This window comes from Calidris pugnax, unplaced genomic scaffold (genome assembly GCF_001431845.1).
Source record: "Calidris pugnax isolate Ruff unplaced genomic scaffold, ASM143184v1 scaffold156, whole genome shotgun sequence".
NCBI classification, from domain to species: Eukaryota; Metazoa; Chordata; class Aves; order Charadriiformes; family Scolopacidae; genus Calidris; species Calidris pugnax.
In genome coordinates, this window is record NW_015090889.1 from 3,386,579 (window position 1) to 3,399,334 (window position 12,756).

Below are 12,756 nucleotides of genomic sequence, written 5' to 3' on the forward strand. Positions count from 1 at the left end.
TGCCTGCACCTGCCGCGGCGGCGGGGCCGGGGCTGCCGGCGGGCGCGGGAGGGCGGGTGCGGGGCGATTTTCCCCTCAGCCCCGTCGTTTCTAAGCCGGGTGTCGTTCTTCGGCGGCAGCACCTGAAGGGGGGCGGCTGCGGCCCGCCCGGAACCGCCGTCCCGCACAGCGGCAGGGTGCCGGCGGAGGGCGTCGGGAAGAGCCGTGCCACGCTGTGCTGTTTGGCGGCTGTCAGGAGGATTCGGAGCGGGTCGGAGTGCCGCTTCCCAAGGGATAGGTAAAGAGACGGGGAGTCTCTCTGCGCGCCCGCCAGCTGTTGGTGAGGGGGTGCCCGGTGCGGGTCGTCAGGCCGAGGTGCGGTTTGGCGGCCCTTTCCGCGCCCCAGAGGCCGTGCGGGGAAGGAGGGAGTGGGTGAACGCAGCGATGGCAACTTTATTGTTGCAGCCTTACGTGAGCAGGGAGGGGAACAGGAGCTTGTGGCTGCCCTGGGGTGGGAGAAGAGCCTCGTGGATCTGCAGGTTGAAGAGATTTTTTTTTTTTTTTTTTTTTTTTTGTTATGTGGCACTGTCTGAGGCATTAAGAGTCTTGGGATCTAACACAGTGATATCAGAACAACAGCTTGTGGCTGCCCTGGGGTGGGAGAAGAGCCTCGTGGATCTGCAGGTTGAAGGGATTTTTTTTTTTTTTTTTCCTATGTCTGCTCTTTGGTTTCACGCTGAAACATCTTCCTGCCTCCCTCTTGCCTCCTGTCATTTGTCACCCCGTACCTCCTGCAAGGAGATACTTCATCTGAAAAATGTGAGGCATCGCCTTTGAGTCTGTGACACCCAAGTACTTAGAGTAGGCTCTGGAAATCAATGAAGTAGTAAAGCTTTTTTTTTTTATTAAAAAAAATAATTAAAATTCCTATAACAATTAGCTGTAGGCTGTTGATGGCTTTATGACCGTCAGGCTCAGAAATAGCTACTGATCTCATGCTCCCTTTCGGATGCCTACACGGAGGTTTTGTTGGAGAACTGTTTAATGACTTCTTTTATTAGGAGGGTGAGCTGAGGTGGTTGTGCAGTGCACCTCTTGGCAGCCAGAGCTGCTCCTGTGTGGATGGCGAACGCGGAGGCCACGCTGGAGTTGGGAGTACCATTCCCAAACTGGGTATTGTAAGAGAGTGGACAGAGTAGCCTTGCACGTACCATATTTCCTGCCGTGCCAGGGAAGTGTACGAACGTGGTGTGCTGTCTAGGGTGAGCAGGCTGTGGACAGGCATTCTGCATTCTTCCAGGTAGCAGAGATGAGGCACAGGCAGCTCTTCTCCATTGAAAGCAAATGAGTGGCTAGGGAATAGGTTTCTACATGTATGTTTGTCAAATGGAAAAAAAAAATAAAAAAGCTTTGTAGTTGCGGAGCTGGATTGACAAATGAAGTCTGTCTCTACTGGGATCTCTTGGCCTACAGAGGAAATAATTTGCACCCTACACCCCCCCTCAAAGTAATTGCTCTATGTACACTTTGTGGTGGTCAGGGATTGCTAGAGTCTGCTGACAAAAGCTGCTTGCAATCACACCTCTCAAAATGGGTCTATAGCTGTTTTGTTTGGTTGTTGCTTTTTTTTTTTTTTTTTTAAAGAGACAAAAGCCATTGTAGCTGGTGGGGAGGGTTTTAGCTCCTTCCACAGAAAACAAAGCGTTGGATGTGAGTGGATTTATTTCAGAACTATAAGACCGGAGACTTTGTTTAATTCGTATTTTTTGTTTTGTTGTTGGTTGTTTCTTTGTTTGTTTGGTTGGTTTTTTTTGCGGTTGGACTCGATGATCTCAGAGGTCCCTTCCAACCATGGTGATTCTGTGATACGTGCTGAGTTGCCCTCTTATGATTCAGGCCACTCTTCTTCCCCCGGTATAAACAACTGTTACATTAAACAGTTGATAACCTTTTGTTAACCTGCTCGTGTGGGTACAGCTGTGCCCTGCTGAAAGGGTATGGCGTTACACCCCTTAGAGGTCTTGCCAGAAGGAGAGATGATGTGGATGCCATGGTGCTTCCCTTGCTGGCCTGCCTCCTGAGCCCCTGGGCTTCAGAGTTACCTACTTGGTGCAGTCCCTTACTGGGGAGGAGCTGGAGACCTCTCGAGAGGGTCTGTGATCTGGTGGTAGTTGGAGCCTGCACTGTGCTCACTCTGCTGCACGCTCTCACACTCTCTCCCAGCCATCTTAGGGGTGTGTGTATTTTGAATTAACATTTTGACTTAGGTTGACTTAGATAGTTCCTTGCAGTGAAGTAACCGGAGGTCTCTTTCAGTCATGCCAAAATTAACTCTTGATCTGGGCTGCTAGCATTAGATTCAATACTTCCATATGCCACCTAGTTTGCCAAAGGCATTGGATAAATTGGTAGGTGGTTGTGCTTTAAGAGTGACTTTCAAAGTGGGAGTGTCACTTAAATCAGTGGAAATAACTGTGGTAGAAAAGCTACAAGATTTTATGCTGTCTCTGAACTCCTCAAATGTTTTGGTTTAGATCTTGTTTTTTTCCAGGAATAAATGGAATCTCAAGCCACAATTGTTGCAATAGGGACTTTATTGACTTTATTTAGGAAACAAATTTTTTCCCCTGAATGTTCAGGGATGAGGTTTTTTATCTCACTTTTTGCTGTGCAGAGGTACCTTGAAGTGAGTAGTGACAGAGAAGGAAATTGCCAAGGTTGACTAACACTTCTTGTAAGCCTTCAGTGCTTCTAAGTATTGGATCTTGTAAATATTCATGTTATTCTATGATGCAAATGAGTTGTAAAAAGTTATTAAAGTAGTAAACTACTTTTCAAGTTATTCATGAATGGATGCTGATCTACTACACTTCCCACTAAACTGAGGTTTAATTACTTGTAGACATGATTGAGAGAATTTTTCATAATGTTTTAGTGCTAGAAAAATGCACAGAACAGTAATATATTCCAGGTAGCATGTGACAATAAGTATGTCACACTTAAATGTGACAACAGAAAGAAGCAAGGGAGGTCATAAACTTCCCTGAGTTATCTGTTTATGGTTCCTTTTTTTTTTTTCACATGTATGTATAAATTACTGTGTTGGAAGTTTAAAATAAGAATTCAGATTTCCATTATTGTGGTAATATTCAAGAGGTTTGAGGTGTTTTTTGTGCCTAATCCTTAGTTGTTGTATGCCATGTTTAGTTAGCTGAGGAAAAGTGTGCCCAGTTGGGGGGCTGGGTTGCCCAGCTGGGAAGTGCTTTTGGCCGTTTCATTTGATTTTTCTTTCTCTGAAGTTTTCCCCCTCCTCCCATCTCACTGGTTATTTCTCCAATGATAAAGCAGCATTATAAAAGGCCTCCTTCATATATCATTGCATAGTCCCGTGCTTGAGCGTCTACGTAGATAGGTGGAAGTGTATTGAAAAGAATGAGTAAAGTCCCACTTGTTTTACTGGGGTCTTGAGATGCAGGAAGGTAGCTGCAGAGTTGCTTTTTGGTTCAGCATACGAGTGGTTGCGTACCAAGAGGAGCCTGTGAACATCAAAAGGATGTTGCCCCAGCTGTCGTCTGTAGAGTTAACTCACCTGCGTGTTCATGTAGCTGTACAGGCTGGGTGGAAGCTGTTTGAATTGTTTTCCCTCTGATATGAAGGTTTTGTCTTCGTTTTTTAGATGAGTTAATGAAAGGAAAGAAAATGACTCTTTCTGTTGCCACAGCTGTTCAGTTACAAAACAAAAAGTAGCACCTCATATTTCAAGCTAATATGTGCCATCTCAAATGGGGAAGTTACAGGTCTTGCTGTCCAGAACTGGATTAACCAGGTCTTGAATTTAATTGTGTTCTGGCCAAAAAGCTTTTATGTTCTGTCTTTTATCTACCTGTAAAGTTCCAGGAGTTCCAAAGGCTGCTCAGCTTTCTGGAGGTGTTGCTGCAGCCTGCCTTTGCTGCAAGGGACGTTAGTGCCTGTCCTAAGAAGGGTGTTGGGCTCCACTTCTGCTGACCTGGCTGCTCGGTCCCCTCCTGCTCGCACCTTACACCAAGCTGTGCTGTGCTAGGCTTCCGGGTACCTGAACATGTTTCTGAGAATGGCATGAGTAAATAAGAAAAAACTTACTTTTAGTGCTCTATTATTTTTTTTTTTATGGTGGGGTGTAGGAGGGAAAAATCCAAAAAGGCTTTTTTTCAATGAGGAGGCATGCATGGTGTTTGCAGTCCTGCGACTCTTGAGATTATTGACAAGTATTCAAAAGCACCAAACAGCAGCCTTTAGTTCAAGAGTATGTTCTTACAATGCCCGAGGGGGAAACAAAACAGATGGTGAATTAATAAAAGCTTGGACTGTAGATGTGACCAGATAAGGAACTTTTCTAAGGAAAATAAAAAGTTAATTGAAGCCCGCATGTGAAGTTTAGAACAAGTTGGTTGGTAATCTAGAAATAATACCTATTTCTTTTTCTCTCTGCTCATGTACAGCAGTGAACTCCTAATCCACCAGGCATTTTCTGCATTGATCCTCTTAAAAAATTAGTATTAGCCTATATATGAGGCAGGCGAAAGAGGATTGAACACTGTGCTGCAAAATTAGTACCCGTTGGCCTCATTGCAAGGACAGGCAGGTTCTCTCCCTGTGAAGGGTGCTTTTGGCACCATGGTGGGGGCTTGGGAGGAGAGCAGAGGATGGAGCATTGTGAGGAGCTTGGCTTGCGTGTTCCTGTGCGGGGCTGTGCACGCTGAGCAGATGTGTAGGTGATGGAGCACTGATACCAGAGTGACTAGGAAATGTATGTGAGCAGGCTGGGAAATCATGGCCTTCTTAATGCACCTGATTACTCAACTGAGCTGGGAGACAGAAGAGGATATGCAAAGCAGGGGAAAGTTTATGGAGGCAGGAATTTCTGCTGGGAAAGTAGGCAAGAGAGTAGAAGCTTCTGCAAACTCTGTTAGCTCTTTGCTGGCATGCAGCAGATACCAACCGGTGTCTGGAAGCTAAAGCAGATCTGCCACGACTGCAACGAGGTGAGACGGAGTGGGGAGGCTGGTGTTCCCCTGTGCTGGAGTATGGACAGATTTGCATGCATCACAAGTAGCAGAGCGGGAGGAAAAGGGGGAAATGCATGAAACGTGATTATAATTCTTTCTTTGTTCAAGAGTATTGTCAAGGGCAGGCTTTAACTGTGCTTCCCCTGATATAAAGCAGACATTCTTCTTGCCCCAATTAATTATTTTTTATATGTATGTGGTCGATTTTGCTTGATTTTTTTTTTTTTAATAAACAAATGATGCTTTATGAACTTTCTCTTAATATATACAAAGAGATGCATAGAAAAGCTGAGGCTATTTTTTTAAGAAAAAGAATGTCTTTGTTATTTCCACTGAAAGAGATAATTACTTTTTACTGGAAAAACAATGCAGGATGTAGGGAAGAGACCTAGAGATGTTGAAGTTCTTGGATTTGTATTTGACTTCTCGTTCATTGCAAATTTGATGCGTTCTGGGGAGAATGGAACAATATAGCCTTTTTTTTTTTTAAAGGTAAGTGTGCTATGAATTTATGTCTTAAACCAGGTCATTGAGATTATGCTTGGCTTTGCTTAGGTTTGTTGTAGTTAAACTCTCAAGTTTGAAATACTTCAGGAGGAACTAGCTGTCTCTTTTATTGATTAGTATAAAATTGGCTGATCAAAGTTTGTGTGAGGACACATCAAACGTGGTAATTTATCTCTGTTAACTGCCTTATTGTACCTTGCAAGTTTGCAAGTCGTCTCTCATGACAGTAAGAAAGAATGAACTGGCTATGCCTTGTGGTGTTGGGGACTGCCACGTGCACATGCGCAACGCTGGTTTGTTTGAGCTATAGTCACTCCTAAGAATGTATATTGATATTTTACAGATACCCTTCTATGTGCTTTTTCCTCATCCAGTAATGATTGAATTCATTCAGAACACATTTATTAAATCGCGTTGAAGAAATAAAATCCCGGTTGCTAATGCAAGTCTGTTCAGTGAAGCCAGGTAAGATTCCTTTCACTAACCGGGAATGCAAGGAAGACAGAGTTTATGGAAAGATACTATGCCCATTTTTGGGCCAACTGGACCATTTGGTAAAATTGGGAAAGTGATAGGAATACAGACAGGTAGTACAGAGCTGTGAGATATATCTGTGTGTAAATCTGTACTTAATTTGAATATGGTAAGAATCATCTACAAAGCATTTAAAAACCATGGAGTGTTCTGCACACAGAACTTAATAATCAGGGCCTTGACCTTGCTAGCAGGTTTGTGTGGGTGGGTTGGGGATGTGCCTTTAGAGGTTTACTTGTAGAACAGGGGCCCTGCACAACAATGCTCTCGTTACTTCTCAAAAAAAAACCAAACCCCAACCCCCCCAAAAAAACCTGCAGTAGTAACAGGGCAGTAAGGATTTAGTTTGTCATTTTGTATATAGAAGTCTGCTGGAGCAATGTTGTGCTCAAAGGTTTTTTTTCCTCTCCCCCGTCGCTATTTTTCTTTTAACAAAAAGTGTGTAAAACAGCCAGAGGCAAGAAATTACACATTCCTGTTTCCACAGAGCAATTGTATAATTACTGAGGATTTGCTAGAGATGCATATGTGTGTACACACAGATCCCCTTCCTGTTTGGCTGTGAATGTACCTTACCTGAAGGGTTCATTTGTTAGAAAATTAGTTGTCCATCAGAACTGTAGATGTGAAGAAAATAAGTAACTTTGATATAACTAATAGCTGCTCTCCCCGACAAGAACCTAAAACAAAACAAACAAAAAAACCAACCCCCTGCAAAGCCATTAAAAAGTATCTGTCTTTTGCTAAGGAGTAAGAATTAATTTTTTTTTCCCCTGTTAAGATCTAGTCATATTTAGATGAGAGAATGCCTGCCTTTTTCTTCTTGAAATTACTGGGATTGTTAAAAATCTACAGATACATGTTTAGATGCTTGGCCCTATTGAAATAAGCTTATTATTCAGTTGAATCTGACTAGGTTTTTACTTGTGTTGGTGAAATTGATAAACTGTCTTGAAAGATCATCCTGATTATTTGCTAGGTAAGCGAGGCATAGAACGGCCTTTTCATTTCACTTCTTTTGCACAGAAAGTAGTTGTGAGGGGTTGTATGATAAATACGTAAGGCAGACTTTTTCATAGGCTTTCCTCTCTGTGCAATTCTGTCTTCTCAAAGAATTAAAAAAAAAAAAAGAACCAACTCATATGTATATGTTCACAGCATATTAATTCTTTAGAAATACTTGACTAGCTATTTTCAACGAGGGGGGATACTGCTGAAATAGTTTTTCCTTCAAATATGCAAATAGGTAATTCTATGTGTATCCTGAATCTCATGTGTCTAAGGGATTTATTATTGCAATGGCGGGGCTGTGTGACATAAATCCCTGTTTCGTAGAAACACATATGGCTGTGTCAATTAAATGTGTGTATTTGCTCACAGAATTAAGGTGCTGATAAGGAGGTGTTCTGAAGTGGTTGAATGTGCCTATTTGGAAGCAATTTTTTTTTTTCCTTAAAAAAAAAAAGGAACTGCTTGCATGTGCCCTGAAATGGGCCCCCTATGTGCATAAATTGATTGTGCATCAAATGGTATATGCTAATATTCAGGAATTCCATGGAGCTTTAAAAGCTTTGGCGTGCTTTAGTACTGACAGCCACCAGGGGAAAATGTAACCATTATTCAGAGCCTGTCTTCTGTTCTCTAATTTGATTGTTGACTTTTATTAGAGTTCAGTTCCTGTCGCTGCATGTCTGCCTCTGTTTTTCTTCATAACTATGTATTCATCTTCTGGAATAGGATGCAGATTTACTATATGTCAATTGCTTTAGAAGAAGAAATCTCTTGACAGATCATGAAATGATGCTTTTGATCGGGTGAAGCATCTGATGGCCTTTGCACTCTCTGATATCTGCTTAGTGTTTGTTGAGAAGGCTGTATGCGCTGAAGATCAGTTTGCTGCTGTCTGAAGGACGGTGCCGAAATAGGTCTGGGAGTGTGTCCAGGGCAAGGGGCGAGGGCAACAGAAAATCCGTTGAGCAGGAGTGTTTAGTGTTTGTCTGTGGAGGGTGAATGGAGTCAACTGTACTGATTTCTATGCAATAAATGGGCTTTCAGAGTCAGAGGTGTTAATGTGACCCTTTCATTACAGGGCGCTCAGTGGTGAGGGGAGCTTTGAGGTTCCCACAGAGAGATCTTGGTCTGCATATTTCCATGGCAACTGCCATCACTTATATATTTATAGCTTTTGATTAAAGATACAAAAAGGAGGGGAAAACCTTTTAAACATTGCAAATATAAAGCTTTAACTAGAACCTTCATTTTAACAATATCCCTTACATTCCCTGGAGTGGGGAGGTTTTATAGGGAATGAAGCTGTCCCTTCCCCATTTGGTAGATTTCCACATGACATTTTGGGGCAAATGTGTTGTTCTGGAGATAGCTATATGACTTTGATCATAGTCGCACTGACATCGCTCTACCAATTTAGTTGCTATTTATTTACATTATTGTATTTCGTACCAAAATTATACTTGAAGTCTATTATGCAAGGATATTTGTGTCTCTGCTAGAAGGGTTTCAGAAAAAAACCTAACTCTCTGTTGGATAAAACTTACTTTTAAAGAGGAGGAACGTGAGATATACCCTGAAGTATAGTCTCTTAAGCAGTTTAATGGCTGATGCACAAAAGTCTGATGCTAGTGGGGAGAACAAGCTGTTCCTGCAGAAACTCAGGCTTGCTGTTGGCTTTCAAACTGTGTGGAAGAGTGTGTTTATGCTCGGTGCATCTTCCCATCTCTCCCTCCTCTGCCCCACCTGGGTGTTCTTGAAGGTATTTTACTTCATGCTGTGGTGGCCAGGTAGTGGTGCTGTGAAAGAAATGCTCTCTGTTAGGTCAGGTATTATCACATCTAGTGTGGTTTAAGTGGACAAGGCTGGCTATGGTTGCCAAAACAGAGAGTTTCATTGCTACAGGTGTACTGTTCCATCTGAATTTCTAAGGCTGAGTATACTGTATGGTTATTCACATGCTGCTTCTGCTGGGACCATGAAGGGCCCTTCGTGCTGCTCTTGTACAAATTCTTAACATTCCTTGAGAAAGTTTTTAGTACTGAAAGACCTAGTTAGTTACTGTGAAAAGTTCATAACAACTGTGCAAACGCACCTGGAAAGTTGATGTTACTGGGATATTTATAAGGATGTTCTCCATTATAAAGAGAAAGGGAAAAAGAAAACTTGGAGGAAAAATTAAAAAGCATTGTGAAGTATTTTTTTTCATCCAGGCTAGCTATGGATATTGATGCTGTTCTTAATCCACGCAATTTTGCACTGGGAATGGTTTTCAAGTAGCTGTTGTGATATGAGTAAGTGCTTCTGGCTACCCTGTGAAATAAGAGAAACTACTGTTGCTTGCTTGGGATCCAAATAAGTTTTTGAAAAGCAGCAGCATACAGAGGTCATCCTGATGGCATGCCTGTATGTCAAATGGACTTCTTGGCACAGTTACAGCATTCTCCATCATTTTCATGAATCAGAAAGGTGGGGTTAGGGATTAGTTAGTCTTTTGTTTTTTTTGTTTCCTTCTCTTAATAGTCAGAGGATGAGGCATTGTTTTGGCAACTCTTCATTTTAACCAGAGTTAAACAACTGCATTTTAAGGCTGAAACAACTATTGGATTGAGTTTCCTTACCACCTGGATACAAGACATGATGCTGCTGTTTCCAGTCACACCCATGAAGAACGTGGTCATTTGTCTTCTGATGGAAGAAGATGATCTGATGCAGATCATCAAGAAGCTGATTCTCATGGCTACAAAGATGATCAAGGGAATGGAGCACCTCTCTTTCAAGGAAAGGCTGAGAGATCTGTTCCTGTTTGGCCTGGAGAACAGAAGATTAGGAAGGGATCTCATCAATGCTTATGAAAAATGGTGTCAAGGGGAGAGGGCCAGACTCTTTTCAGTGGTGCCCAACAACAGGACAAGGGGCAACAGGCAGAAACTGGAACACAGGAAATTCTTTCTCAACGTGAGGAAAAACGGCTTTACTTTGAGGGTGACAGAGCATTGAGTCAGGTTGTCCAGAGAGGTTGTGGAGTCTACTTCTCTGAAGATATTCAAGACCTGCCTGGATGTGCTGCCTGTCCAACCTGTTCTAGATGAACCTGCTTTGGCAGGTGAGTTGGACTAGATGACCTCTGAAGGTCCCTTGCAACCCCTGCCATTCTGTGAATGCTCTCAGAGAAGTGCCAAAATCACTCCCCCCCGCTCCTTTTCTAAGGCGGATTTGTTCTAGTGGTTACTTGCCAGAGAAGAAAAGCAGTGAAGTTTTTGCCAGCTTCTGTGATGGGGTGGAAGAGCACTCCCATAGCTGTCATGCAGTGTAGGGAGTTGATTGGATCAGTGCTTGAAGGAAGAAAACCTTATTTGTTAGCTTGCTTCTTTATAATTTACAACTAAAATTTTAACCACTATTTTAGGGTCCTGAAAACTTGTTTCGGAGCTTTGTGAGAGTTTATGTCCTGTTTCATCACTGAGAGAATAGCAACAAGCAAACTCCAGATAAATAATATTATTGGAAACTTCCTAAAAGGCAGAGATGTGTAGAGGTGGGGATAACAGAGTTGTCAAAAATTAAGGATCTTGAAAGTGCCTGTTGAAGTTTGTCAATGGTTACGTAAAATGGGGGACAGACCCTGATGATCTGAACACATGGCTCCAGTTGGTAAGGTGCTACTGCAGCTCTGGACTTGAGCGTTCAGACCACGATGTCTGGGGAGTCTTTGCAGTCAGATCCTGAAGTGTTTGTCTGGGTTAAAGCTCAGCTGGAATAGATATGTACGCAGGAGATAGTATTGTAGCCTTTGTTCAGAATTTGCATGTTTTTATGTTGGCTCCTGAAAAATGTTTTAGTGGTTTCACTAAGAGTGGTGTGGATTTGTAATGCAGTATTTTAATTGCATCCAGTAGCACCGTGAACATGTTTATTTAGATGTCCTTATAGGGTTGTGATTGCTGCAGTGACTTCAAAAGTTCTTCAGATGTAATCAAATAACTCCAGTAGGCTTTTTAGAGATCCTTTCTGTGGTGTTGAAAATCCTTTGCGATTACATGAGTTCAAGATGTTCAAGCCTTGAGTTTTAAGGCTTTGTACGCTTTAAAATTGTTAATACTGAGATGCTACATTTAGTTTCCTCGCAACATGCTGTTACTTTTTTCTTTGCACATTGCCACCTACCTATAAGTGTGCCTTCCCTTCACAGACGGAGGAACTTTTGGTTAGGGTTAAAATTAATCAAATATTGACAGTAAAGCCATAAGCATTTTGTAGACCATACTGTCTAGTACTGGTATACATTAATATTCTTGTGGGAAGCAAGAAAAAATGAAGTTTTATTGTCGAGATACTGACAATAATGATGCCTACCATTTTCAGCATTCAAAGAGGAAAAATACAGAGTTCTGAGGCACTGTATTTCTTTCAGCAATTCATTTTTTTTAAAATGTATTGATGGAACTGTTTCTACTATTGTGAACCAGAACAATGTCAGGTGGGTACTGCCTGACATTGGAACAAGCAACTTTATTGTTTCCTGAGTCATCCTGACCATAGGAATGTGAAGGCCAAAACTCTAATGAAACTGGAGGATTATTTCTTTTCACTCAAAATGAAAAGCTGTAGCTAAAATTCAATTTAGTTTTAAGTCTAGATGTTTCATTTCCTAGAGGAAAAATAAATTAATGTAGTTGATAAAAACTTTCTTGATACTTTGTTTTTAAGGACAATTGTATCCCATGGGGCTTAGAATTCAGGCTTCATTAAAATTAAAACCACTTTAGTCAAAATCTTGGTGTCAAACTGTTTATGTATTTACACGGATAGAGCAAAGTTGTATTTTAGTTAATTTTTAGTGACTAGTTAGTATATGTAGGTTATGTAAATCAGGTTATATGCATAGCATTTCTTGCACCGAGGACAAAGAAGAATTGTACATAAAGTTTGCTTTTTGGCTGCCTAAAATTCCTAATGCTGTCATGTACAACAAATGTACACATAGCCATCTGTTCTCTTTGCAAATGATGTGCTACAGATAGCCACGTTGGCACAGATTTTCCAGACTCATCACACTGAACCAACAGCGGGATGTGTGCCAGAGGGTTAAGTGTGCAGAATGAGAGGCAGGGCACGCAGTGTTCAGCGCAGTGCCAACAGTGTAACGACTGTCTTTTCTGGGGCTCTGTTATGTTTTCTAAAGTTTGTGCAACAATCCTTCAAAACCTTGGATTTATATCACGATTTCCGGTGCTTGGGTTTGTGTCAGAGGCAGGGAGCAGGAGGGTGGAAACTGTTTGCTGTCATGAAAAGCGCAGCAAGACGCAGAATTCAGCAGAGGCTGTGTCCTGTTAGCCCAGCTGTCAGTCAGTGGGCTACTCACAGGAGTAAAGCACTGTGCTTATGTCGGAGTCGGGCTTTGTGGAGGGTGGATGTGGGAGTTCACTGAAACAGCTGAGGGTGAGGTGCAGTAGTTGTGGAACTCCTCTGGACTGTGGCTGTAATCCCCTGCTCAGCTCTTTGGCAGGAGGACAAGGGCGATCTGGTCCAGAGCCTGAGGTCAGCAACTCAGGCTTTCACATCTCTCTGAGAGACGTGTGGAACAGCCTGTCTCTGAAACTGGTAAAGGGGAAGAAACTGTGATAGCAGTGAAGGTCAGTAAAGAAGCTTTACGTTGGTCGTGGCAATCTGTGGAATCAAA

The 12,756-nt window shown here is 42.2% G+C and overlaps 1 protein-coding gene across 8 annotated transcripts in view; it reads left to right on the top strand.

Annotated features, from left to right (window-relative positions):
• The window catches only part of SEMA4D (sema domain, immunoglobulin domain (Ig), transmembrane domain (TM) and short cytoplasmic domain, (semaphorin) 4D), a 98,470-nt gene that overhangs the window by 262 nt on the left and 85,452 nt on the right, over nt 1–12,756 (top strand). For 4 of the 8 annotated variants that reach the window (XM_014947619.1, XM_014947623.1, XM_014947618.1 and 1 more), the window contains exon 1: nt 219–277. The exons of 1 other annotated variant lie outside the window; for it this stretch is intronic. The gene's annotated coding sequence lies outside the window, so the exon portion shown is untranslated. Of the gene's footprint in view, nt 1–172; nt 278–12,756 lie in introns of those variants that run through there. 3 more of the 8 variants (XM_014947617.1, XM_014947622.1, XM_014947614.1) reach the window with 3 other exon arrangements.